The sequence below is a fragment of the Terrapene carolina genome, unplaced genomic scaffold (genome assembly GCF_002925995.2).
Source record: "Terrapene carolina triunguis isolate 2854851 unplaced genomic scaffold, T_m_triunguis-2.0 Scaffold613, whole genome shotgun sequence".
Classification (NCBI taxonomy): domain Eukaryota; kingdom Metazoa; phylum Chordata; order Testudines; family Emydidae; genus Terrapene; species Terrapene triunguis.
Window position 1 is genome coordinate 6,177,736 of NW_020664964.1, and position 24,188 is coordinate 6,201,923.

Sequence of the window (24,188 nt, forward strand, 5' to 3'; positions counted from 1 at the left end):
GTTATAGTCCTAGCCTTCACAACCTTCTCAGGCAAGGAGTTCCACAAGTTGACTGTGCGCTGTGTGAAGAAGAACTTGCTTTTATTTGTTTTAAACCGGCTGCCCATTAATTTCATTTGGTGGCCCCTAGTTCTTATATCATGGGAACAAGTAAATAACTTTTCCTTTTTCACTTTTTCCACATCACTCATGATTTTATATTCCTCTATCATATCCCCCCTTAGTCTCCTCTTTTCCAAGCTGAAAAGTCCTAGTCTCTTTAATCTCTTCTCATATGGGACCCGTTCCAAACCTCTAATCATTTTAGTTGCCCTTCTCTGAACCTTTTCTAATGCCAGTATATCTTTTTTGAGATGAGACCACATCTGTACACAGTATTCAAGATGTGGGCATACAATGGATTTATATAAGGGCAATAAGATATTCTCCGTCTTATTCTCTATCCCCTTTTTAATGATTCCTAACAGTGCATTTGCTTTTTTGACTGCCGCTGCACACTGCGTGGATGCCTTCAGAGAACTATCCACGATGACTCCAAGATCTTTTTCCTGATTAGTTGTAGCTAAATTAGCCACCATCATATTGTATGTATAGTTGGGGTTTTTTTTCCCCAATATGTGCATTACTTTACATTTATCTACATTAAATTTCATTTGCCATTTTGTTGCCCAATCCACTGGATCCCCCTTGTCCACATGCTAGTTGACCCTGTCAAACAATTCTAGTAGATTGGTGAGGCAAAAACCATGTTGACTCTTCCCCAACAAATTGTGTTCATCTATGTTTAATATCTTTATTAATGATCTGGAGGATGGTGTGGACTGCACTCTCAGCAAGTTTGCAGATGACACTAAACTGGGAGGCGTGGTAGATACACTAGAGGGTAGGGATCGGATACAGAGGGACCTAGACAAATTAGAGGATTGGGCCAAAAAAAAACCTCATGAGGTTCAACAAGGACAAGTGCAGAGTCCTGCACTTAGGACGGAAGAATCCCTTGCACTGCTACAGACTAGGGACCGAATGGCTAGGTAGCAGTTCTGCAGAAAAGGACTTAGGGGTCACAGTGGACGAGAAGCTGGATATGAGTCAACAGTGTGCTCTTATTGCCAAGAAGGCTAACGGCATTTTGGGCTGTATAAGTAGGGACATTGCCAGCAGATCGAGGAACGTGATCATTCCCCTTTATTCGACATTGGTGAGGCCTCATCTGGAGTACTGTGTCCAGTTTTGGGCCCCACACTACAAGAAGGATGTGGAAAAATTGGAAAGAGTCCAGCAGAGGACAACAAAAATGATTAGGGATTTGGAGCACATGACTTATGAGGAGGGGCTGAGGGAACTGGGATTGTTTAGTCTGCAGAAGAGAAGAATGAGGGGGGATTTGATAGCTGCTTTCAACTACCTGAGGGGGGGTTCCAAAGAGGATGGAGCTCGGCTGTTCTCAGTGGTGGCAAATGACAGATCAAGGAGCAATGGTCTAAAGTTGCAACGGGGGAGGTCTAGGCTGGATTTTAGGAAACACTTTCACTAGGAGGGTGGTGAAGCACTGGAATGGGTTATCTAGGGAGGTGGTGGAGTCTCCTTCCTTGGAGGTTTTTAAGGTCAGGCTTGACAAAGCCCTGGCTGGGATGATTTAGTTGGGAATTAGTCCTGCTTTGAGCAGGGGGTTGGACTAGATGACCTCCTGAGGTCCCTTCCAACCCTGATGTTCTATGATTCTATGTGTCTGACAATTTTGTTTTTTACTATAGTTTCAACCAGTTTGCCTGGTATTGAAGTCAGGCTTACCGGCCTGTAATTGCCGGGATCACCTCTGGAGGCCTTTTAAAAAATTGGCATCATATTAGCTATCCTCCACTCGTTTGGTACAGAAGCTGATTTAAATGACATTTAGTAGTCCTGCAATTTTACATTTGAGTTCCTTCAGAACTCTTGGGTGAATACCATCTGGTCCTGGTGACTTATTACTCTTTAGTTTATCAATGTGTTCCAAAACCTTGTCTAATGACATCTCCATCTGGGACAGTTCCTCAGATTTGTCACCTAAAAAGAATGGCTCAGGTTTGGGAATCTCCCTCAGCCATGAAGACTGATGCAAAGAATTCATTTAGTTTCTCCACCATGGCCTTATCGTTCTTGAGTGCTCCTTTAGCATCTTGATCATCCTATGGCCCCACTAGTTGTTTAGCAGGCTTCCTGCTTCTGATGTACTTAACAAAAATTGGTTTCAGAGTAGCAGCCATGTTAGTCTGTATCCACAAAAAGAACAGGAGTACTTGTGGCACCTTAGAGACTAACAAATTTATTTGAGCATAAGCTTTCGTGGGCCCACGAAAGCTTATGCTCAAATAAATTTGTTAGTCTCTAAGGTGCCACAAGTACTCCTGTTTTGTTTTTTTTTTAATTAACTATTACTTTTTGAGTCTTTGGCTAGCTGTTCTTCAAATTCTTTTTTGGCCTTCCTAATTATATTTTTACACTTCATTTGCCAGAGTTTATGCGCCTTTCTATTTTCCTCACTAGTATTTAACTTCCACTTTTTAAAGGAAGGCTTTTTGCCACTCACTGCTTTTACTTTTGTTTAGCAACGCTGGCACTTTTTTTGTTCTCTGTTTTTTAATTTGAGAGATACATTTAAGTTGAACGTCTATTATGGTGTCTTTAAAAAGTTTCCATGCCACTTTTAAGGGTTCCACTCTTGGCACCGGACCTTTTAATTTCTGTTTAACTAACTTCCTCATTTTTGTGTTGTCCCGCTTTCTGAAATTAAATGCTACAGTGTTGGGCTGCTGTAGTGTTTTCCCTGCCACAGGGATGTTAAATTTAATTATATTATGGTCACTATTACCAAGCAGTCCAGCTATATTCACTTCTTGGACCAGATCCTGTGCTCCACTTAGGACTAAATCAAGAGTTGCCTTTCCTCTTGTTTGTTCAGGACTAGCTGCTCCAAGAAGCAGTCATTTAAGGTGTCAAGAAACTTTATCTCTGCATCCTGTCCTGAGGTGACGTACCCAGTACAATAGGTACGATAGTCAATAGGTACAATCAATGGCGATAGATAAAATTCCCCAATATTATTGAGCTTTTTATTTTTATAGCCTTTCTAATCTTCCTGAGCATTTCACAGTCACTATCACCATCCTGGTCAGGTGGTTGGTAATATATCTCTACTGCTATATTCTGATTATTAGAGCTTGGAATTACTATCCATTGAGATTCTATGGTATAGTTTGGTTCATTTAAGATTTTTACTTCATTTGATTCTACGCTTTCTTTCATATATAGTGCCACTCCCCTGTGACCTGTTCTGTCCTTCGATAATATTTTGTACCTTGGTGGTACTGTGTCCCATTGATTATCCTCATTCCACCAAGTTTCTGTTATGCCTATTATATCAATATCCTCATTTAATTCGAGGCACTCTAGTTCACCCATCTTCTAGCATTTGTATATAAACACTTTAAAAACTTGTCACTTTTTTGCTGTCTGCCATTACATGATGTAATTGAATGAGATTCTTTTTTTGTTTGACTGTTTCTCATCAGATCCTACCCATATTATATCATCTTCCATTCGCTCCTCCTTACTAGGTCATAGAGAATCTCCATTAATAGATCCTCCCATAAAAGCAATGTTCCCTCTTTTTTTTACATCCATGTGCGAAATTAATTTGATGTGCACCAATATTGAGCTGATGTGGAGCGGAGATAGGGCCGAGGGGTTTGGAGTGTAGGAGGGGGCTCAGGGCTGGGGCAGAGGGTTGAGGTGCTAGGGGTGCGGGCTCTGGGGTGGGGCAGGGGATGAGGTGTTTGGGGGCTGCAACGAGGACTCCCCCCAACCCTCTCGCTGCAGCAGCGCCGGGGGAGAGGCGCCTCTCTCCGCCTGCGCAGCCCTTGATAGCCTGCCACGCAGCTTAGAGAGAACTTATCCCCTAAGGGATGTCTCTGTCCGCACCATGAGTTCTTCCACATCTGTCGGCTTTCCCCCAGCTCTTAGTTTAAAAACTACTGTACAACCTTTTTAATTTTAAATGCCAGCAATTTGGTTCCATTTTGGTTTAGGTGGAGCCCATCCTTCCTATATAGGCTTCCCCTTTCCCAAAAGTTTCCCCAGTTCCTAATAAATCTTAAACCCCCTCCTCCCTACACTATTGTTTCATCCACACATTGAGACCCTGCAGTTCTGCTTGTCTTAAGTGGCCATGCGCGTGGAACTGGAAGCTTTTCAGAGGAATACTACCATGGAGGTCCTGGACTTAAATCTCTTACCTGGCAGCCTAAATTTGGCCTCCAGGACCTCTCTCCTATCCTTCCCTATGTCATTGGTACCTACATATACCACAACGATGGCTCCTCCCCAGGACTTACATTTATCTAGATGTCTCAAGAGCTCTGCAACCTTCGCACCAGGCAGGCAAGTCAACATACGGTTCTTCTGGTAATCGTAAACCTAGCTATATATGTTTCTAATGATTGAAACCCCCATAACTATACCCTATCTCTTCCTAATAACTGGAGTTCCCTCCCCCGGAAAAGTATCCTCAATGCGAGAGGATATAACGACATTGCCTGGAAGAGGAGGGTCCCAACTAGGGGATCATTTCCCTCAGCTCCAGTTGGATGTTCTCCTTCCCTGAGACTTTCATTCTCCTCAACAGCAGAAAGGCGGTCAGACCAGGGGTTGGACCGTTCTACTGTGTCCCGGAAAGTCTCATCTATGTACCTCTCTGTCTTCCTTAGCTCCTCCAGTTCAGCCACTCTGGTCTCCAAAGCCTGTACGCAATCCCTGAGGGCCAGGAGCTCCTTGCACCAAATGCACACACGTCACCTGCCCATATTAGGATCCACATTATTTGCAGTGGGTTTCTATAATGATGTGATCCCTTATACATAGTGTATGGGGAAACTGGCTATAACCTCTCTTTTTCAAGTTTTTTTTAACACTCTCCATTATAAAAGATTCTTGACTTTTTTTTTTTTTTTTTTTTTTTTTTTAACACCCTCCTTTTTTAAAAGTTTTTTTCTTTTTTTTTTTTTTTTTGAATAGTTGCAACACCACCAGTGATTCCAGCAATCCTTTGAAATTTGACAGTACTGATAACTTTGGAGTCCAGGTTGTGCATTTTGCTGGTTGTCTGTAAATCTATTCAAATTTAGCCCAGTTATATGGTGAAAATTGCTAATACCTGACTGGTTTCACAAAACATACTTTTTTGCATGCCCAAAACTCTGAAGTTCTTAAAGACTTTTTTTGCATGCAACCTTTTCCATTGCCTCATAATTGTTCCATAGAGAGCTGAACCTCAGACAGAACAGATAAAATTGAAACAGCAGTGGATGTGGGGGGCCACACAACATGGAGTGGGGTGACTGTGAAATATATCTGTTGAGTTATGAATTTCATTGTTTTCTGAACACTACTTGTACTTGTACTTATTGTGAATTAGATCATTTTGTAGCAGGAACTTGACATGTAGAAAAGGTGTGACCAAGCAAACAAGGGGCCAACAGCATCAAATGATCCTGATCTGCTTGAACAATGAGGTTTCTTCCAGCATTGTCTTTGTATTTGAATGGCTCACCTCTAACAATCTGTTTTGGGGAATAGGAGGGAGGGCCTGGAATTCCTACACAGAAATCTTGGATGGGAGAGCTTTCTTCATCTGAAAAAAGAGGGACAAGAGACTGTTTAAAAAGCGTGCTTCTCCAAGCCAATGAAACTTTCATTGGCAGAACCAGACAACCCAGAAGAAGCTGGACCAAACTAGAGACTTATAAAAAGGGCTGAGATCAGACTGAGGGAAGATTGCTTTCAGGAGTAAATTGTAACTCTTGGGCTTTTTAAGAGTAAAGGATGGGTTTAAGAAATTCCTTTAAGCCTGTGGCTGTTCTGTGATGTGGTCCCTGAAGGGTATTACTAGGAAAAATAGCTCACACAGCCAGATGACCTCTGGGAGAAATGTGTTGAAGCAACTGGGGAGTTCAGGAGGGCTGAGGCACTGGTCTTGGGATCTAGGTGCCTGGCTTTGGGTCCCACTGCCAAGAGGGGTGCCAGGCATGGGGTCTGCACCTGTGGAATACACCTGAGTGACCCAGAGCTAGAAACAGTGATCAATTGCTACCCAGACCCACAGGAGTTAACAGCGTATGGAATTCAGTGGTTGGATTGCCTCAGAACAGGCTGGGTTCTGTTCAGACAGTGGGACTGGACCAGTTTGTGATGGGAAACAGAACCTTGGGGTTAGGTATGATGTGTGGGACAGAGTTTGTTACCCACCACTATCACTGCGCTGGCCCACAGAGGATAACCATCTCCAGCTACTAAAGTCAATCCTTTAGCTTAAGTGATGCAAATCTACTGTGCTGAAGGATTTAAACCTTGCTGCTGCTGTGTGATTGGGGTTGTTACAGTTGTACATAGAACATTTTTGTCTTTTCTCCCTTTAAAAAGAAGTGCTAGGAAATTACAGAAACAAAAGAAAATTCGGGTTGCAAAAGTTAGGAAAGGCCAGCTTTGATGTTGCCCCTGCATCCTTAATTCTGCCACTTCTGCATATGCTTCATGATAGTTTTTAATCATGTGAACAAATACTATTTTTTCCACAGAACCCCTGCCACTGAATGCAATGAGCAAAATGGGTGGTGCTCTGGAAGTAGATTAAGGTTGTACAGTGACTTAAGCTGTTGTCTGTAGGATCCCTGTCACATTTGCTGTAGAAGTTGGAATATGTATACAGAATGAGAGAGGGGATGACATAGAATTGCTTTGTGATTAAAGCAGTTGAATGCCACCCAGGAGGACTTAGTTTTATTTCTGCCTCTGCCACAATTTCTTGTGTGATGCTGAGCAGGTCACTTAAACTAAAATGTTTGCTGGTGGCCACTAATTGTGTATTCCTTATTTTCTGGTTGACCAATGTGGGATATTAGGACCTGAAGTGCAGAACTCTAAAAAGCGTAATTGAAGTAAATAGGCAATGTGGATGCTCAACCATTTTGGTAGTAAAATAGTATATTCTGGAGGATTGAGTATAGGCCTGGAAAACAGGAGGTTCTGGGTTCTAATCCTAGTTCTGTCATTGTGTGACCTTGAGAATCACTTTGTCTTTCTGTCTCAATTTTTCCATCTGTGAAATGGGGGTAGTAATACTGGTCTCCCCAGGGTGATGTTATAATCAATGTCTGTACAGAGTTTGAATATAAATAGGTAAGTGCTCTGAAAAATCAGGCTCTAGTCGTGTCTCATTTGAGTGCAATCATTAAGGTGTCCAAAATTAGTGGGGACTGTTGCATATATTGGCCTTAATCTCACTGTGCTTCAGTTCCCATCTGTAAAATGGGGAGGTAGAAAGATGGAGTAGTCATTAGTGTAGTAGCCTGGGTCTCAGGAGCTTTGGATTCAAGTCCCTGCTCTACCACAGATTGTGAGACCTTGGGCAAGTCACTTAGGCCCAGATCCTCAAAGGTAAATCAATGGAGCTTAGGAACCTAAATATCCCAGGGCCTTAGTCTCAGTTCCCCGTCTGTAGAATGGGGATAACAGTACTTCGGTACCACTGAGGGATGGTGACAGCCACCGAGAACTTGCATGAGCTTACTTTCTTTTTACTGTTACCTTTAAGCAATATTTTTTTTATATTTAGTTATTTAAGTTTTGGCCACAGGTTGTGTGTATCTGTCCATAGTGGTACCTTCCACTTGCAATGGAAATAATATTTTCTTTTTGAATGACATCTTAAAATTCATGATAAATTAATGTTAAAAACTTAAAGGATTAGTTAGCATTGGCAGTGGCAAACTTTGTTCTGTGCTCTTGTGAAATTTCAAAGGAGTGGACCACAGATCACTGAAGAAAATTATCAAAACACTTACTAATTATTATTCATTGCATTATGGTACCACCTCAGCTGAGATTGGGGCCTTTGACACTGTACAAACAATAAAAGACAGTCCCAGCCCTAAAGAGCTGACAATCTAAATAAACAATACAGACAAAGTGCTAAAGGGGAAGAGGGAGACAAGCTGAGTGAAAAGAACGATGGTCAGGAAACAGCATAGTTCCATGATTTTTGTTGGTTTTGTGTTGGTGGACTTTTTTCTCATTTTGGGGGTGTGTGGTGGCAGGTGGGCTTTTGTTGGGAGGGGATTAGCTAAAAGACACAAAGGAAGGTGTGACGTTGTGCAGTCTATATGGTTTCATAAAAACATGATAATAAGTGAATATAATGTAACTGGGATAGTTTTATAAAAATCTGATAAGTGACCATAATGCAAATGGGATATGCTTCGTGCAAAAGGTCTCTTGTAAGGTATCATTACAAAGCTTATAATCTACCGAGTATGATCATCTGATTTGTATAAATGTACCACTCTTGTATCTAAAACTAGAAATATAAAACATAACTCTGAGGGCCTATTGTAATTATGTAAAGTGTGGGCCATTAATGATGGTTTGGAATCTTGATGTCTCCCATTAACAAGGACCATTGTCTGCAGATGACTGTGTTTACCTGTGAGTCTTCCTGTATATGTGTGTGCTGGCAAGTGAGTAATGAAGTCTTGCAGTGACATGTGATCATATCACCTGAACTGAAATCCATCTTTAACCTGGTGCTTTTCCAGTGAGGGGGGGGTGAAAACCCAGAGGGACAAAGAGTTCCCGCCTTATGCAAAAGATATATAAAGGGGTGGAAGAGAACAGAGAGGGAGAGGAGCCATCATGGAGAAGCCCCTAGATAACACCTAAGCTGGAACAAAAGCTGTACCAGGGGAAAGAATTGTGCCCAGGCCTGGAAGGTGTCCAGTCTGAGAAAAACTTACTGAAGCATCTCTGAGGGTGAGATTATCTGTATTTAGTTTAATTAGGCATAGATTTGCGCATTTTATTTTATTTTGCTTGTGACTTACTTTGTTCTGTCTGTTACTACTTGAAACCACTTAAATCCTACTGTCTGTATTTAATAAAATCACTTTTTATTTAGTAATTTACTCAGAGTATGTATTAATACCTGGGGGAGCAAACAACTGTGCATATCTCTCTATCAGTGTTATAGAGGGCGAACAATTTATGAGTTTGCCCTGCATAAACTTTATGCAGGGTAAAACGGATTTATCTGGGTTTAGACCCCATTGGGAGTTGGGCATCTGAGTGCTAAAGACAAGCACACTCCTGTGAGCTGTTTTTGGGTAACCTTGCAGCTTTGGGACAAGTGATTCAGACCCTTGGTCTGTGTTAGAGCCAGACAGGAGTGTCTGACTCAGCAAGACGGGGTGCTGGAGTCCTGAACTGGCAGGGAAAACAGAAGCAGGGGTAGTCTTGGCACATCGGGTGGCAGCTCCCAAGGGGGTTTCTGTGATCCAACCCGTCACAGAAGGGATAAAAGGTTGGGAAAGTGGGAAAGGAAAAAACATGGAGATTAGATGGAGTGAGGCTGAAATGAAGAGACTGTAGGAGAGAACTGGATCATACATCCAATCAGCATAGGGGAGAGACTGTCCAGAGTAAAAACTGAAAAAAAGCAATCAAGCTCTGATAATGGCATCAGCAACTAAGGTCCCTGCTGTAGCTGTTTGTCTGCTCCTGCTGACTGTTTCTTGGTGCCCCCTTCCCACAGTTTCTCCCTGTTCCCCAAAGCTCACATGGCTGGACATGGTGTGTTTCCCCTGCACAGTTAAAAATGTAAGAATGGCCATACTGGTTCAGACCAATGGTCCATCTAGCCCAGTATCCTGTCTTCTGATGGCCAGTGCCAGGTGCCTCAGAGGGAATGAACAGAACAGGTAATCATCAAGTGATCCATCCCCTGCCACCCATTCCCAGCTTTTGGCAAACAGAGCTAGGGACACTTCAGAGCATGGTTTTGTACCCTTCTCCATCCTTGCTAATAGCCATTGATGGACCTATCCTCCATGAACTTATCTAGTTCTTTTTTGAATGCTATTATAGTCTTGGCCTTCAGAACATCCTCTGGCAAAGAGTTACACAGGTTGACTGTGTGTTGTGTGAAGAAATACTTCCTTTTGTTTATTTTAAACCTGCTGCCTATTAATTTCATTTAGTGACCACTCATTCTTGTGTTATGAGAAGCAGTGAATAACACTTCCTTATTAACTTTCTCAACACCATTCAAGTTCTGAAAATAATTTATATTTATCAATGAAGGAAGATTTATTTATTTTTACACTACTGTTTTAGAGGAAGATTTTTTTTTTCAAGGTCCTGATATACAACAAGTGGATATGTAACTAGGTCAACTAGAGGGAGAATCTTGGACCTCATGTATACTAATGAATGTCAGGCTTAAACTGTTGTAGAGTGTATAGGAATCATGGCACTGGTTGTTGAAATAAGGACAATTGTTCTTTAATGACAGCCGAGGGGAAAAATCTGTATGAACTCTACTAGTTGGGGAGCCATGTCTGACTGGATCAGTGAGGTATATACTAAGGTTAGCTAACCAACAGATGGCTGTTTTCAGATGCTGACCTCGCCAGAGTAAATTTCTCATGCGTTGCTAAAATAACAGCTTTCTTTGTTCTCGTTTTTTCAATATTTTACCATATTACTAACATTGTCAAAAGGGAAAGCATAGACATCAGAGAAAACAAACGTTAATATGCATTACATATGCATTATAAAATATATAATTCCTGTATTTGCAGACAGACACACTGGATGATTTTAAAGGATTTTTCCATCTCTAATTTCTTTGATTCTGTCGCTATTGCAACGAAAATTAGAAATTGAAGCACTTGTTTTACAAATAAGAAAAGTAAAAAAAAAAAACAAACAAAAATAAAAAAAAATCTTTACTCTTTGAAAGACAGAAAAAGAGTACTTCAGTGTGCGAATACAATCATACTGACTCAGATCAATGGTTCATCTAGTCCAGTATCATGTCTTCTGACATTGGCCCATGTCAGGTGGTTCAAAGGGACTGAACAGAACAGGGCGATTATCAAGTGATCCATCCCCTGTCGTAACGCTTCACAGTCTCTTTTGGACTGAACTATCTTGAGTAATTTTGTATCATCTGCAAACTTTGCCACCTCATTCTTCACCCCTTTCTCCAGATAATTTATGAATATGTTGAACAGCACTGGTCCCAATATAGATCCTTGGGGGACATCGCTATTTACCTCTCTCCATTCTGAAAACTAGCCATTTATTTCTGCCCTTTGTTTCCTATTTTCTAACCAGTTATTGATCCGTGAGAGGACTCTTCCTTTGCATCAGAGCCTTTGCCCCCCCCCCCCCGCATCTGCACACCAGTGAGACCCTATCTGTACTCCTGGTTCCCTCCCCCCTTTCTTGGGTTCTCAGGTGGTCACCATGCTCCCCTGCCACCACATCATTCTGGTGCCCTGCTTGGGCTGCTGACCCGTTATGGGGAGCCCAGGTAGGCAGCTAGGGCATTGAGGGGGTGGGTGGGGAGCCAGGGAGGCAGCAGGGGTCAGAGGTGCCAAAATACAAGTTCGCCCAGGACACTTTTCCCTAAGGCCAGCCCTGACTGTCAGCATCAATACACTCAACTGAGGTGCCTTCTACTCCTCAGGCCTTCCTGGCCGCAAGGGGCCCTCTTTGTTTTTCCCTACCTGACTTTCCTCTACTGCAGCCAGCTCCAGTATTTACTCAACTGATACAGACTCCTTTGAAGTATTAAACTATGGCTACACTAGCTGTTAAGGGGCATTTCAAACTGTTAGCTAACTCAATTTCAAAAAGTACTTTTTCTTGTCATCTAGATGGACATTTTGTTTGTGTTTCAAGGTTTACTTCACAATTTTAACAGCTAGAGATTTTAGTGGTTTTTAAATGAAAGCTGAAATTTTGGAGAACAAGAAGGTTTGCAAGAGGTGCCATATACCATCCCAGTTCAAGTTCTGGGCATGTTGGTGTCCTTATCAATGACCAGATCATTGTCCCATAGGGGTATGATGACATCTGCAAAGGTCAGGGAAGAGAATGCTGTCACTGGAACTCATAAATCAGAGACCAAATGACTATGCCACAAAAGTCATATCCTACTCCAAGCAAAGCAATACCTGATGATGTACCACAACTCTCTTTTCAACCCAGTGCATGATGTTTTGGTGTATAATCCAAATTAAGAGTCTGAAGGTGGAATCCTGTCATGCTTATGTGAAAAACTATAACAACAAAAGAGTTGAACTTGGATCTATAAATTAAAGGTCAATAGAGATAGTTATGGAGAGGACATTGGTGCGTCGGTATTGTCCCATGACATAGCCTCATCTACAGCTGATTATATCATTTAATTTTAAGGTGACAAAATTGTGGCAAAGACAGCTATCAGAGAGAAAAAATCACACTCTTCTTGCCAGGCACATATCAAAAAACCCTCTTAACTATAGCTCCTATCAATGCATCCAGAAGTAACCTAGACTCTAACAACACACCCAAATTTCACACCTGCATTACAAATGGCAGTCACATTCCTGCAGTCAGGAACACTGATATAAATTCCACCAAATCTCCCAACTACTTCCCAAACTCTGCCACCATTCTCTGTTTTGTCTGAATTATTGCTGAGTGAAATGTTTTTGAAGAATAGTTTATTCATTTGGAGTAATTTTTATTCACTGGAAAATGCAGTTTCAGTCAATCCAAAACTATTTGCAAATTCGTGTTGAGTACACTGAATAGTTTTGACCAAACCCAAACCCCTGAAATGTTTTGGTACTGTCAAAAATAAACATTTCATTTTGACCGAAACCTCAACATTTTTCATTTCAATTTTGGGCAGTTTGCCAAAATCAAAGGAGGACTAGATTCACAAAATGCTGGGATGGGGGCCTCCCTTATAACCTTTACCCTAGCACTCACACTGTATGTGAGAAACCCAAGTTCAGTTTCTTCTCTGCCTGATGCACAGAATTAGGGTCTCCCACATTGTAAAAGAGTGCCCTAGCCCCCCAGGGTGTGGGTTATTTTGGTATGGGTCTTTCTCAATCATTCCTGTTGCAGCTGTTTCACTTTATTTATAAATAATTAAATAGCCATTGCAGCAGGGAGAACTTGTGTCTGCTGTGATAATTAGGCCTACAAATTTACCCCAATTGTGAGCTCAACTGTAAAAAGTGAGTATAAATACATAAGATGTCACAATAATCTATAAAACAAGTGTTGATGGGGAAAAGTGCAAAAGTGAGACACGCTGAATTAGACCGAACAAAAGGGCCTCTGATATAACTCAAGATCTGTATTAAGATCATGCTTGGTCAACAAGAAATATATGGAACCGGAAATTAAAGAATCAAAATTGTGTCAAAAATTAAGCAAAATAATGAGGTAAAAATAATTGGACAAAATAATGAGGGGATGGGCTATTCTAACCACCATTCCCTTTTGGGATCCTTAAAGAAAGAAACTTTGGGAAATAAAATTGGCTATTGGAGTGAGCCTTGCCATCATGGCTGCCAGTCCCACAGGCCTTCATCCTAATCCTAATCATTGTCCTGATCAGACCAGGCCAAAGAGAGAGACCCAGGGGACACTGCCATTTCCACCTCCCCTGACTAAATTCCAAATACCACCTGGGATATGAGACTTTGTCTTCTCTTCCATGCCTTGTTTGTTCTTTTCCTTACCTACCTTATTTATACTCTTTCCTATCCTCCTCCTTTTTCATTCTGTCTAATTAGAGTCTGGTTTAGCTGGTCAAGACTGCATATTTTGCAACACTGCTGTAAGCCTGTGACCAGAAAGGCAACTAAAAGCCATGCCCTAAACAGTGTGATGCTCGTACAAGTTTGCCAGATCTTGAGTGGCTGATTAGACCATGTGTTGTGCCTGTATTTTTCCAGCATTAAGGTTGCAAGTGACAGTCAACACCCGAGACCCAGCAAAGAGGGAGGGTCTCAGAGCCCAAGCTCCAGCTGGAGACCATATGTCTACACTGCTATTTTTAACCCTGCAGCCTGAGCCCCAGGAGCCCGAGTCAATTGTCCTAGGCTCTGAGACTCAGTGATGTGGGTTTTTCTTTGCAGTCTAGATATACCCTTAGTCTAACCCGACTCCCACCCCATGATGAGGTAGGATTATGTATACGTAGACCATCCCTAACAGAAATCTGTCTAACCTGTTCTTAAAAACCTCCAATGACAGGGATTCCACAATCTCCCCAGGTAAGTTGGTCCAGTGCTTAACTATTCTTGTGCTTAACTTTCCCAGCTTCTAATCGTGCTGCAAACTAAGTCAATTAATACTTCTTCTGTTCTCATTAGACATAGAGAACAATTGATCCCTGTCCTTATAACAAACTTTTACATATTTGAAGACTGTTATCATGTCCCCTTCTCTTCTCTAGCCTAAACATGCCCGTTCTTCCAACCTTTCCTCATAGGTCATGTTTTCTAAACCTCTTATTTTTGTCACTTTCCTCTAGACTTTCTGCAATTTGTTCACATCTTTTGTAATCAAAATACCAAATGAATTGTAGCCTGTGTCTTCTCGCTAGCCCTTCTATCAGTGTCATATACACATTGAGAAGGACAGATCACAATATTGACCCATATGGTACCCCACAGGACACAGCACTTTGGCCAGAGGAGCAATTGCACATAAATACCCTTTTGGTTTTCTCAGAAAGCTAACTCAGCCATTCAAGAGCAGGTCCATATATGCGTTAACAGAATCTCATTATTAAGACTAAGATTATGTCATGGAGGTCACGTAATCTGTGATTTCCAGAGACCTCCATGAGATTTTCCACTTCAGCCCAGGAGTGGCGGGGCTGGAGCTCGCAGCCATCAGACCCAGAGCTCCAAGCCACAGTGGGCGGACCCTGCAGCTCCCAGGCACCATGGGGGGGAGGGGAGGACCCTGCAGCTCCCAGTTGCTGTGGGTGGTGAAAGGACACTGCAGCTCGCAGGAGCCAGCCCCGGAGCTCTGAGCCAGCCCCACAGCTCCCAGCCACCATGGACTGCAGGGAGCCCCCGCAGCTCCAAGCCACCATGATCGGCGGGGGGACCCTACATTTCCAAGCCACCATGGGTGCCTGGGGGATCCCAGAGCTGCAGCAGCAGTGGGGTGTTGGACCCCCCCACACACACACATACTCCATTGTGTCACAGCTATTTTTAGTAAAAGGCAGGGACAGGTCACAGGTTTCCATGAATTTTTGATTATTGCCCATGACCTGACCCTAACTTTTACTAAAATTACCCATGACAAAATCTTAGCTTTACTCATTATCAACTGTATTAAAGTCTATTCCTAGAAGGTGATCATCAACTAACACAACCAGTGCAGTTTTTGCCCCATATCCAACCATTTAATCCAACTGTGCTATTGCCAACAAAACAGTTGAAAATCAAAAGATTGATTTAAAAATCATGAAAACTTAAAAAATACATTTTGGGTTCTTTTTGTCTTCTGGTATTTGAGCCATCAGGTGTCATATTTTCAAGATCTCTGCCACCAGGAGGCTATAAGACTTTTTCCGTTAAAATGGAAGTTTAGAATCTCACATAATTAACTCCATGAGCTCGGGATTAAGAAAATATTACAAGACTCACAATAAAATCACAAGAGTTGGCAACACTACAGTGTTGACCAGGGTCAAGGAAATCTGAGGATGCAAATAAATAAATAAATACCAGAATTGCCCTGACACAAACTTCTCAATGACCAAAATGGGAGATAAGATATTAGTTCATAGTTGCCTGTTAGCCATACCAAGAGTGAGTTTCTTGAGCATTGGACACACTGGTTTCTTTAAGAGCCTTGGCAACCTGACAATACTACTGGGAAATGATACTTTCAGCAAACAATGAGCACACTAATTTCCTGCCCACCAGGAAGAGAATGATCCAACTCTTAGACACACAAAGCCATTCCATAACCTCAGTGAGGGGTACTGACTGAAGATAATTCCCAGTTGCTATTACCTGCTCCAGTGGGACAGAGTTAAGGTTGTATACCTTTACTCTTTATTTCCTGGTTTGCAGAGGTTTGAGAGCTGGAAGAGTACAAGTTGTCACCAGGCAACCTTAAGTCTGTGTTAGTAAAGGTGTTTAATAACAGAGAATTGATGTTATATAATGTTAGTTTTTTTAAATCAGTATATCATGAGGTTCCAAATCAAGCATCTTACAAAAGTCTAAGTATGTTTCATCTACACCATTACCTTTATCAACCAAATAAGTAATCTCCAAAAATGAAATCAGATTAATTTGACATGACCTTTTCCCCATAAAACCACGTTGACTGGGATTAATTATATTTCCATTGTTTAATTCTTTACTGACTGAATCCCTTGTCAGTTTTTCCATGGTTTTCGCCAAGATTGATGTCTAATTGGCCTATAGCTACCCAGGTCATCCCGCTTGCCATTTTTTAATATTGGCAAAATGTTAGCACTCTTCGAGTCTTCTGGACTTTCTATGTTATTCCAAGATTTATTAAAAATTAACACCATGGGGCCAAATATCTCTTTAGCCAACTCTTTTAGGACTCTTGGGTACAGGTTGTCTGAGCTAGCTGATTTAAAAAGTTTTGTCCCTAATAGTTATTGTTGAACATCCTCCCTAGTTACTAATGGACTGGAAAGTAGTTCATCATCCTCATGCAATATGAATACCTCATCTTACTCAGGGATTGGTCAGTGGCCTTAGTGGCTTTTTTAGAAACTGTAGAGTGATACTCTATATGTTTTTCCTGTTCAAATCGTCTAAATTATTATATGTATAAAAGGCATTGTCTTCACTAGGAAAAAAGTGCACTTTTATCAAATGTTAGCTAATACATGTTAAAATCCTAGTGAAGCCAATGCAAGTTGTAGTTTTAACATGTTAGCTCATTGGTGTAAGCTCCAGACCCCTGCCTAATGTTGACTCACTGCCAGCTAACGCATGTTAAAGTACAAATTGGCCTGTCTATGCCAGGGTTTTATGTGTGTTGGGTAATACACTATGCTGCTAGTAAAATGTACGGCATAACCAACCAAAAACTGACTATCATACATTGGCATAAACTTGCATGAATTTGGACACTGAAATCTATTAATATTTCAAATGAAATATTGTACAACAAACTACTTGAGTTTAAGAGATTTTTAATTTCAGTTATGCACTAATGATCTGATCCAATGTTCACTGAAGTCAGTGGAAAGAATCCCATAGACTTCAATAGGTTTTGAATCAGACCTTAAGAACCTGATCTGATCCCTTCCCTCTGACCACACAGGGGTATGAGGACCTAAATTCAACATGTGCACTCTCTGCACTCCTTGCAGAGCAAGTACTCTATAGTAGCTGTCTCCCCAGCAGTCCAGATGAGAGAGGAGTTGAGATGTGTGTGTGTGTGTGTGTGTGTGTGTGTACTGCAACTGTGCAGTTGCACTAAAGATCCAAATTTTTGGAGACAGGATTTCCTTCCCTACACTGATCCCTTCCACAGGGCCCGTTTACAAAGACGGTATATGGGTCCAGGATTTAGCTCCAAGTACAAAATAATTCTGGCAATATTACACAAGCATGAATTGCCCTGTGAGGATAAAAGATAAATGATTTGCTTTGTAGGACATTTTGGGCAAATTTACTTTACTCATAATAAACAATCAATTTTTTAGTAAATTCTTAACAGTTTTTCTGTGTGCGTATGAAAGATTTGACCAGACTCACCAATCTTCTTTTTTTAATAAACCAGCATAAAGTAGAATTTATTTACATAATGCAATGATCCATGAAGGTTACCATAACATCAAGGTACCATATTAACCGCTTGAATGGAATTCATTAGAAATTAACTACCACTTAAATTAATTTTCCCACATTCACAAAGCTGTAATGGCGGAAAAAGGAACCGTCCATCAGCATGTACTGACAGGGGAGCTGTCACTGCTTTTATTTATAGGTGAATACATTAACCCATGAAGCAGCCTTTCTATACCAAATTCTGAGCCTCTTTATTCATAAACTGCTTCTTCTGATGACTTTTCTATTAATAAGTAATCCAGCTTCAGTTAAACAGGAACTTATCCTGCCTTAACACACTCACTAGTGGCTAAATTTTGAGACCTTTATCATTTTGTCTCACAAGTGTAAGAAAAGAAATTGCTCATAAAACCCCTCCAAATATCATAGTGTATTTAATTTTCAGGGATTAATATTGGTATCAGTAGCCTTATTAACGCTAAACACAGTAGCATTGATAATTTTTCAATTTACTCTCTTGATTGGTTTTGCCAATAAAATAATGAGAAAGAATTCTGTTCTATTCTGCTAGATTCACAAAAGGACGTAGGTACCTAACTTCTCTCTTAAGCACCTAAATCCCAAAATCAGGTCCCATTGGGATTCACAAAGCCCTGCTCAGCTGCCCCCTGACCCACGTAGATGCCTAAACTTACTAGGTGCCTAAATTTTTGCATTAAAAGTTCCCTCAGTGCCTATGTTTCTGCTTCTGAGCATGTGCACTGCAGCCCTACACCAGGTGTCTGGACACCTCAGTCCCAGAGCTATTCATGAACTGGGGAAAGATAGACATTCCAGTGCATAACTTGCTGTTGGATCCAATCTGGTAAGAGTGCTCAGAGTTTGCCTACAGGATTGGGCCACTACAGCTGAGTTTACACAAAATGGTGGGGGCCTGGGAAGGAGCAGAAGCTCCCTTGTAACTTTTAGCTCAATGGTTAGGATACTCACTTGGGATGAGGGAGACCCCTGTTTCAAGTCATCCATTCTCCACCAGCGGGGGAAAAGGGATTTGAATAGGAATCTGCCATTTCTCAGATGAGATACCTAAACACTGGGCTTTGAGATATTCTGAAGTGGGGCTCCCTCAGTCCCTCCTGTTGAAGCTGTTCCACTGTGGATAGATAATGTAAAATTAATTGGTGCAGGGGGACTGGACCCTGGGTCTCCTATTGAGTGCTTTAACCACCAGGCTACAGGGTCATTCTCCTGTTTGGCATTCCCCCTCTCTTTCTCTCAGGATTGTGGGAACTTCTGAGGGTGAGGCTGTGTTTGTTATGTGTTGTGTGCACTACCTGGGCTTCTGGTAGTCTCTGTTTTGTTATTTGTTGTTTCTGTATTTTAGGGATGTTGGTTCCACCCCTGTCAAGGCTAAATCCCCACTCTGTCACTCCGAGTGCAGAAGTGGGGGCCCACAAGGATTTAAAAAATTAATACTTGCCACTCCAGGCTTGGTAAACGCTGCCACCACCCAAATGCAATAAAACCCCCTTTGAACCTAGGAAGGCACACTTGGGAATTCCTCCCTCTGGGGTACCCTCAAGCCCTTTCACACACCACAACCCCGCCACACACCCCGGGGAAGAGCTGAGAAAGAAAACAAAGAAAATTAGCTGTAACTACCAGCTAATCAAACAACATATTGACAAACCTCTTAGGACACCAAAAATCCAATCCTGTTCTTAAAAAAGGTAAATTTTATTAAAAACAAAATGAAAGAACATATATCTAGAACTTAGGCTCTTGCTAGATTTTAAAAGATCAATTCCAAAAATCAAGCACCCAAAATAGCTTTCTTGGGGGTTCAGCTTAAAGGTTGCAAGCAAACAAAAGCATCTGAGGTTAGCACAGAGGAGTTCACAAGCCAATAAGAAATAAAAGAAGTAACTCTAATCGTGTCTTTTTAGACATTCCCTAATTTTACTTACATATCTGAAGCTCCAGAGAAGTAGATTCGAGGTATGAATTGATAATATATAATCATACCTAGCTTAAAGCTGGTTACAGCATTACTGCTCCATGTCCTTGCAGCCCAGAGAACAACAGACAAAGGGAAAGTTTCTTTCCCAATTTTAAAAAGTTCTACCTTCCCATTGGCTCTTTTGGTCAGGTGCCCACTCCTTTTCTTTTACCTGTAGGCTTGTTAACCCTTTACAGGTAAAGCAAGCAGAGAACAGACCAAGAGGGATTTTACAGCTAACTGGCTGGCTGGGTGTCCATCAAAGGGAGCTACTCCCCCCCACTCATGTATCACAACCCCCCCCCATTCCCTTGAGGGATTGGGGGGTTTCTCCATGGGGTTCACTTCAGATGAGTTGAATGGTTTGATCCACAAGCACGGGATTCGGTGTGTGCCACCTGTCTCCTGCACTGTGGAGGATGTGTTATGGAGTGTCGGTAAGCTTGTTGGCTGTGCGAATATAAAATCTGCCTCTCAAATGAGCAAATCTATAGTGATTTTCCTGGCCCAGGAGCAGTTTGTGAATTTTTTGGCACAGGAGGGACTCTGGGGCAAGGAGTCTTTCGGTCAAGTTTTTTCCCTGTTTACTGCTACTATTAAAGTATTGTTTCCAATGTCTCCTTTTCTTTCACAGTGAGATGTTAGTGTCTGATCTCTCCCATTATGGGAAGGTAGCTGAGATGCAAGAACCTGGATGTGAGATATGTTATGTCATTCCAGTGCAGAGCTTATGTGGTTCTAAGTAACCCTAAACAGCCCTTGAACCTAGTTTTAAAGCAACACATAGATGGGGTGGATTATACAGTGTTTGCTACCTCTGAAAACATGAAATGTTTCCTGTGTGATGATCCTTTTTATTTGAGGGGTTCCTGCCCATGCACTGCTGGCTTGGGGGCCCCTGGTAAGAATGAGGGACCTTGGGATAGCAAGGAGGGGTCTGTGACATCAAGGGACCAGCAGGAAACAGAACCTGCATCTGCACTGCCAGATTCTATCTCCTACCCTTGCCGTATGTGGTCTGCCATTGTCCAGACAGCAGCCTCCTCAGAGGAACCCTCTGTTGTGACCCCATCACTTGTGCCTGGACAGAAGCCAATCCTGGAGGTTGGGAAGCATCTTCTTGCAGATGAAGCAGATACAGGTTCTAGAGATGTGGTGAAGAACAGACCGATGAGACCGACTATTTCTAAAAGGGCTATGACTTTGGGCCCCTGAGCTGCTGGCAGTGGCTGAGCATGGAGTGCCCTTAGAAGGAGGGTAGCATTGCATTGGGTGGTAAGCTTGGAGCTCCCAGTGGGGTACTGTCTTCCCCTGCCATGGTAAGTCCTCAAGCTTCCGATCCTGCATGCTGCAATGATTACACTGGGTCCCAGCCTGGAGCTGCTTCCCCTACCACTTTAGGGAAAATAGATAGGCCAGCTGTTCCCACTGACTCTCTCTCCTTTGTGAATGAGGAGAATGTTACAGTGGCGGCTCAATGTTCTTCTGAGCTGGTGGAGTCTGAGGGAGATGAAGAGGATGACGATGATCTCCCTGACTCCTCACTGGCTCCTGATGTCCCAGCCAGTCTGCTATATAGGAAGGTTAGGCACAGAGTGCGGGAGATGAGTGACTTTTTGGGTAGCACTAAAGGGAAGTGGGGAGTTGAGGTTGAGGCCTATTTCTCTGATGTACAGCGCTTTGTTCACTCAGCTGCCCTTGTCTTGAGAGTTACCTCTGCTAATCGTAGGAAACATTTCCATCACAAAAGGTGAGGAAGCATGTGAGGATTGTTCAAGTTATATAGGCCTCCCCATGGCTCCTTTTGTCCAAGGTACTTCCTCTTCCCATTTTTTCTCTCTGCTGCTTGGCTCTCTCTCCTCATCTCTGTGGTGCTGCTCAATTATGGCTCTCAAACTATTAATGGATGCTGGGATGGTCACAGAAGGGCACAACTCTTTGAATTTCTCAGACAAAAACAGGCTGATGTTGCCCCTTTGCAGGAGATGCACTCAGACCCTGATAGTCAGGGAAACTGGTTGAAGGAATAGGAAGGGGAAGCTTTCTTGAGCCATGGCTCCAATGTCACTGCTGGGGTAGCTGTTGTCTTTTCCCCGGGGTGCAGGGGCACAGATCCTTTCTGTGAAGGAGATTGTGCAGGGCTGGCTCTTCCAGGTGGAGACATGTATTGGCATTATGTTCTTACTGTGTGTGCCCCTATTCTGGGGTGAGATTGTATCTCCTTTCTGCAAACACTTGCCCATGCCATGCTTGACAGTGACCCTGATACTATTATTGTCCTGGGATTTCAATTGCACTGTAGTTTATGTCTTAGACAGGAACCACAAGGAACCACACCCTCAGTCAGCCAGGGAACTGTGTTGTCTCCAGCAGAACTTTGGGCTAATAGATGTTTGGAGGTCCTCTCACCCCACCGTTAGGCAGTACTCTCGGCTGAAGACTACTCCCAACCAGTTGTCAGGGGCTAGACTGGATTGCTTTTATACCATGAAGGCTGGTGTCAGGGGCGGCTCTATGTTTTTTGCCGCCCCAAGCACGGCAGTCAGGTGGCCTTTGGCGGCATGCCTGCGGGTGGTCCGCTGGTCACGCGGATTCGGCGGCATTTCTGCAGGTGATCTGCCAGTCCCGCGCCTTCGGCGTACCCGCCACCGAATTGCCGCCAAAGCCACAGGACTGGCGGACCTCCCGCAGGCATGCCACCGAAGGCTGCCTGACTGCCACCCTCACGGCGACCGGCACACCGCCCCCCGCTTGCTGCGCTGGTGCCTGGAGCCGCCCCTGGCTGGTGTGAATGTGTTTGTTCAGTCTTCCATGTCTCCCACGCACTTGTCTGATCATCATTATGTCTCTGTCAATGTGTCTCTCCCGCTTCCTGCCTGAGCTTCCCACTGGTGCTTTAATACCAAATTATTCCAGGACTTGAATTTCAGCCAGATGTTTGCTGTGTTTTGGGAGCATTGGCTGCTGCACAAGTCCCTGCATGAGTCCCTGAGACAATGGTGGGATGTCCAGATCCAACTGTTCTGGCAGTATAACCAGGCTGCTACATTGTCCTTGCATCAGGCCTGAGTGCCCTGGAACAAGACATCTTAGGCATTCATGGCAACCTTGATGTGGGAAACCCATTGCAGATTCATTAACTTAACTGAGAAGTACTGGCTCCTCAGGAGCTTGTTGGAAGAGAAGGTGCAAGGAGCCCTGGTTCAGGTCCAGTTTACTCAACTACATGAAACTGACGGTCCCACAAGGTTCTTTTTTCAGGTTGGAAAAAAAGTTTATGGACTGGGAGCACATTTTTTGCCTACGGCTGCCGGATGGTCATCTGACAGCTGACGCTGCTGTGATCCAGAAAGCAGCTGTTTCTTTTTACAGTACTCTGTACTCGCTTGAAGCCTGAGATGTGCTGGCAAGGGAGGACCTGCACCAGGGGTTACCCTGGCTGACTGGTGAGGACCAGTGGTGCCTGGATGCCCCACTGTCACTGCAGAAACTTTCTGTTGCTGACCAGCAGCTCTCCACAGGCCAGGCCCACGTACTGATGGGCTGCCAACTGAATTTTACAAGCATTTCTGACATCTTATCGGTCCTAACTTTTTTCTAGTGGTGCTGGATTGTATCCAGAAGAAAGAGCCATTCCTCAGATGCCATGGTGCAGTGATTACCCTGTTGCACTAAAAAGGGGATCTGTGTGACTTACAGATCTGGAGACCTATTTCTCTTCTGTGTTCTGATTATAACATTTTATCCAGGGCCTTAGCCAACTGACTGAAGGACTGTCTGGACTCTTTGATACACCCTCATCAAACATATTGGATCCCAAACCACTGTATTTTTGCTAATTTGTTTTTAATTTGTGTTCGTACTGTTAGCAATCTTTGTAATCAGGATGTGGGGCTTGTTTCAATGGACCAGGAGAAGGCCTCTGATAGAGTTAACCATAGTTATCTTTTAAAACATTAGAAATTTTGGGATTGAACCAGTGGTCTCTTCGTGTATTTCTTTATTGTACCGTAACATTTTTAGTGTCCTAAAGATTAATGGGAGTCTTAGCCACTGCTTCCCAGTTCACAGATGCATTCATCAGGAGTGTCCGCTGTCTGGAATGCAGTATGCTCTTAGGTTGGAGCCATTCCTGCACATCTTCAGAAGCCATTTGACTGGCCTTGTTGTGCCAGGGGTGCCAGATGCATTCTTGGTTCATCTGTTAGTCTATGCTGATGATATCTCAGTTTTTATTACATCTGACAGTGATGTGCAGGCACTTTGTGCTTGTTTACAAGTGTATGAATAGGCATCTTCTGCCCGCATTAACTGGGCTAAGAGCAATTCAATGGCACTGGTATCTTGTCAGTCTAGCGGTCCCCCCTTTTTTGCCCTAACAATTGCAATGGGGCACCTCTGGGATTAAGGTGTGTCAAAGTTAGAATCAGGACTCACAATTTTGTCAAGACCACTCTTTTTATTAGCACAGCGCTCTGCTAATACATTCAGATAATGTGAGCCTC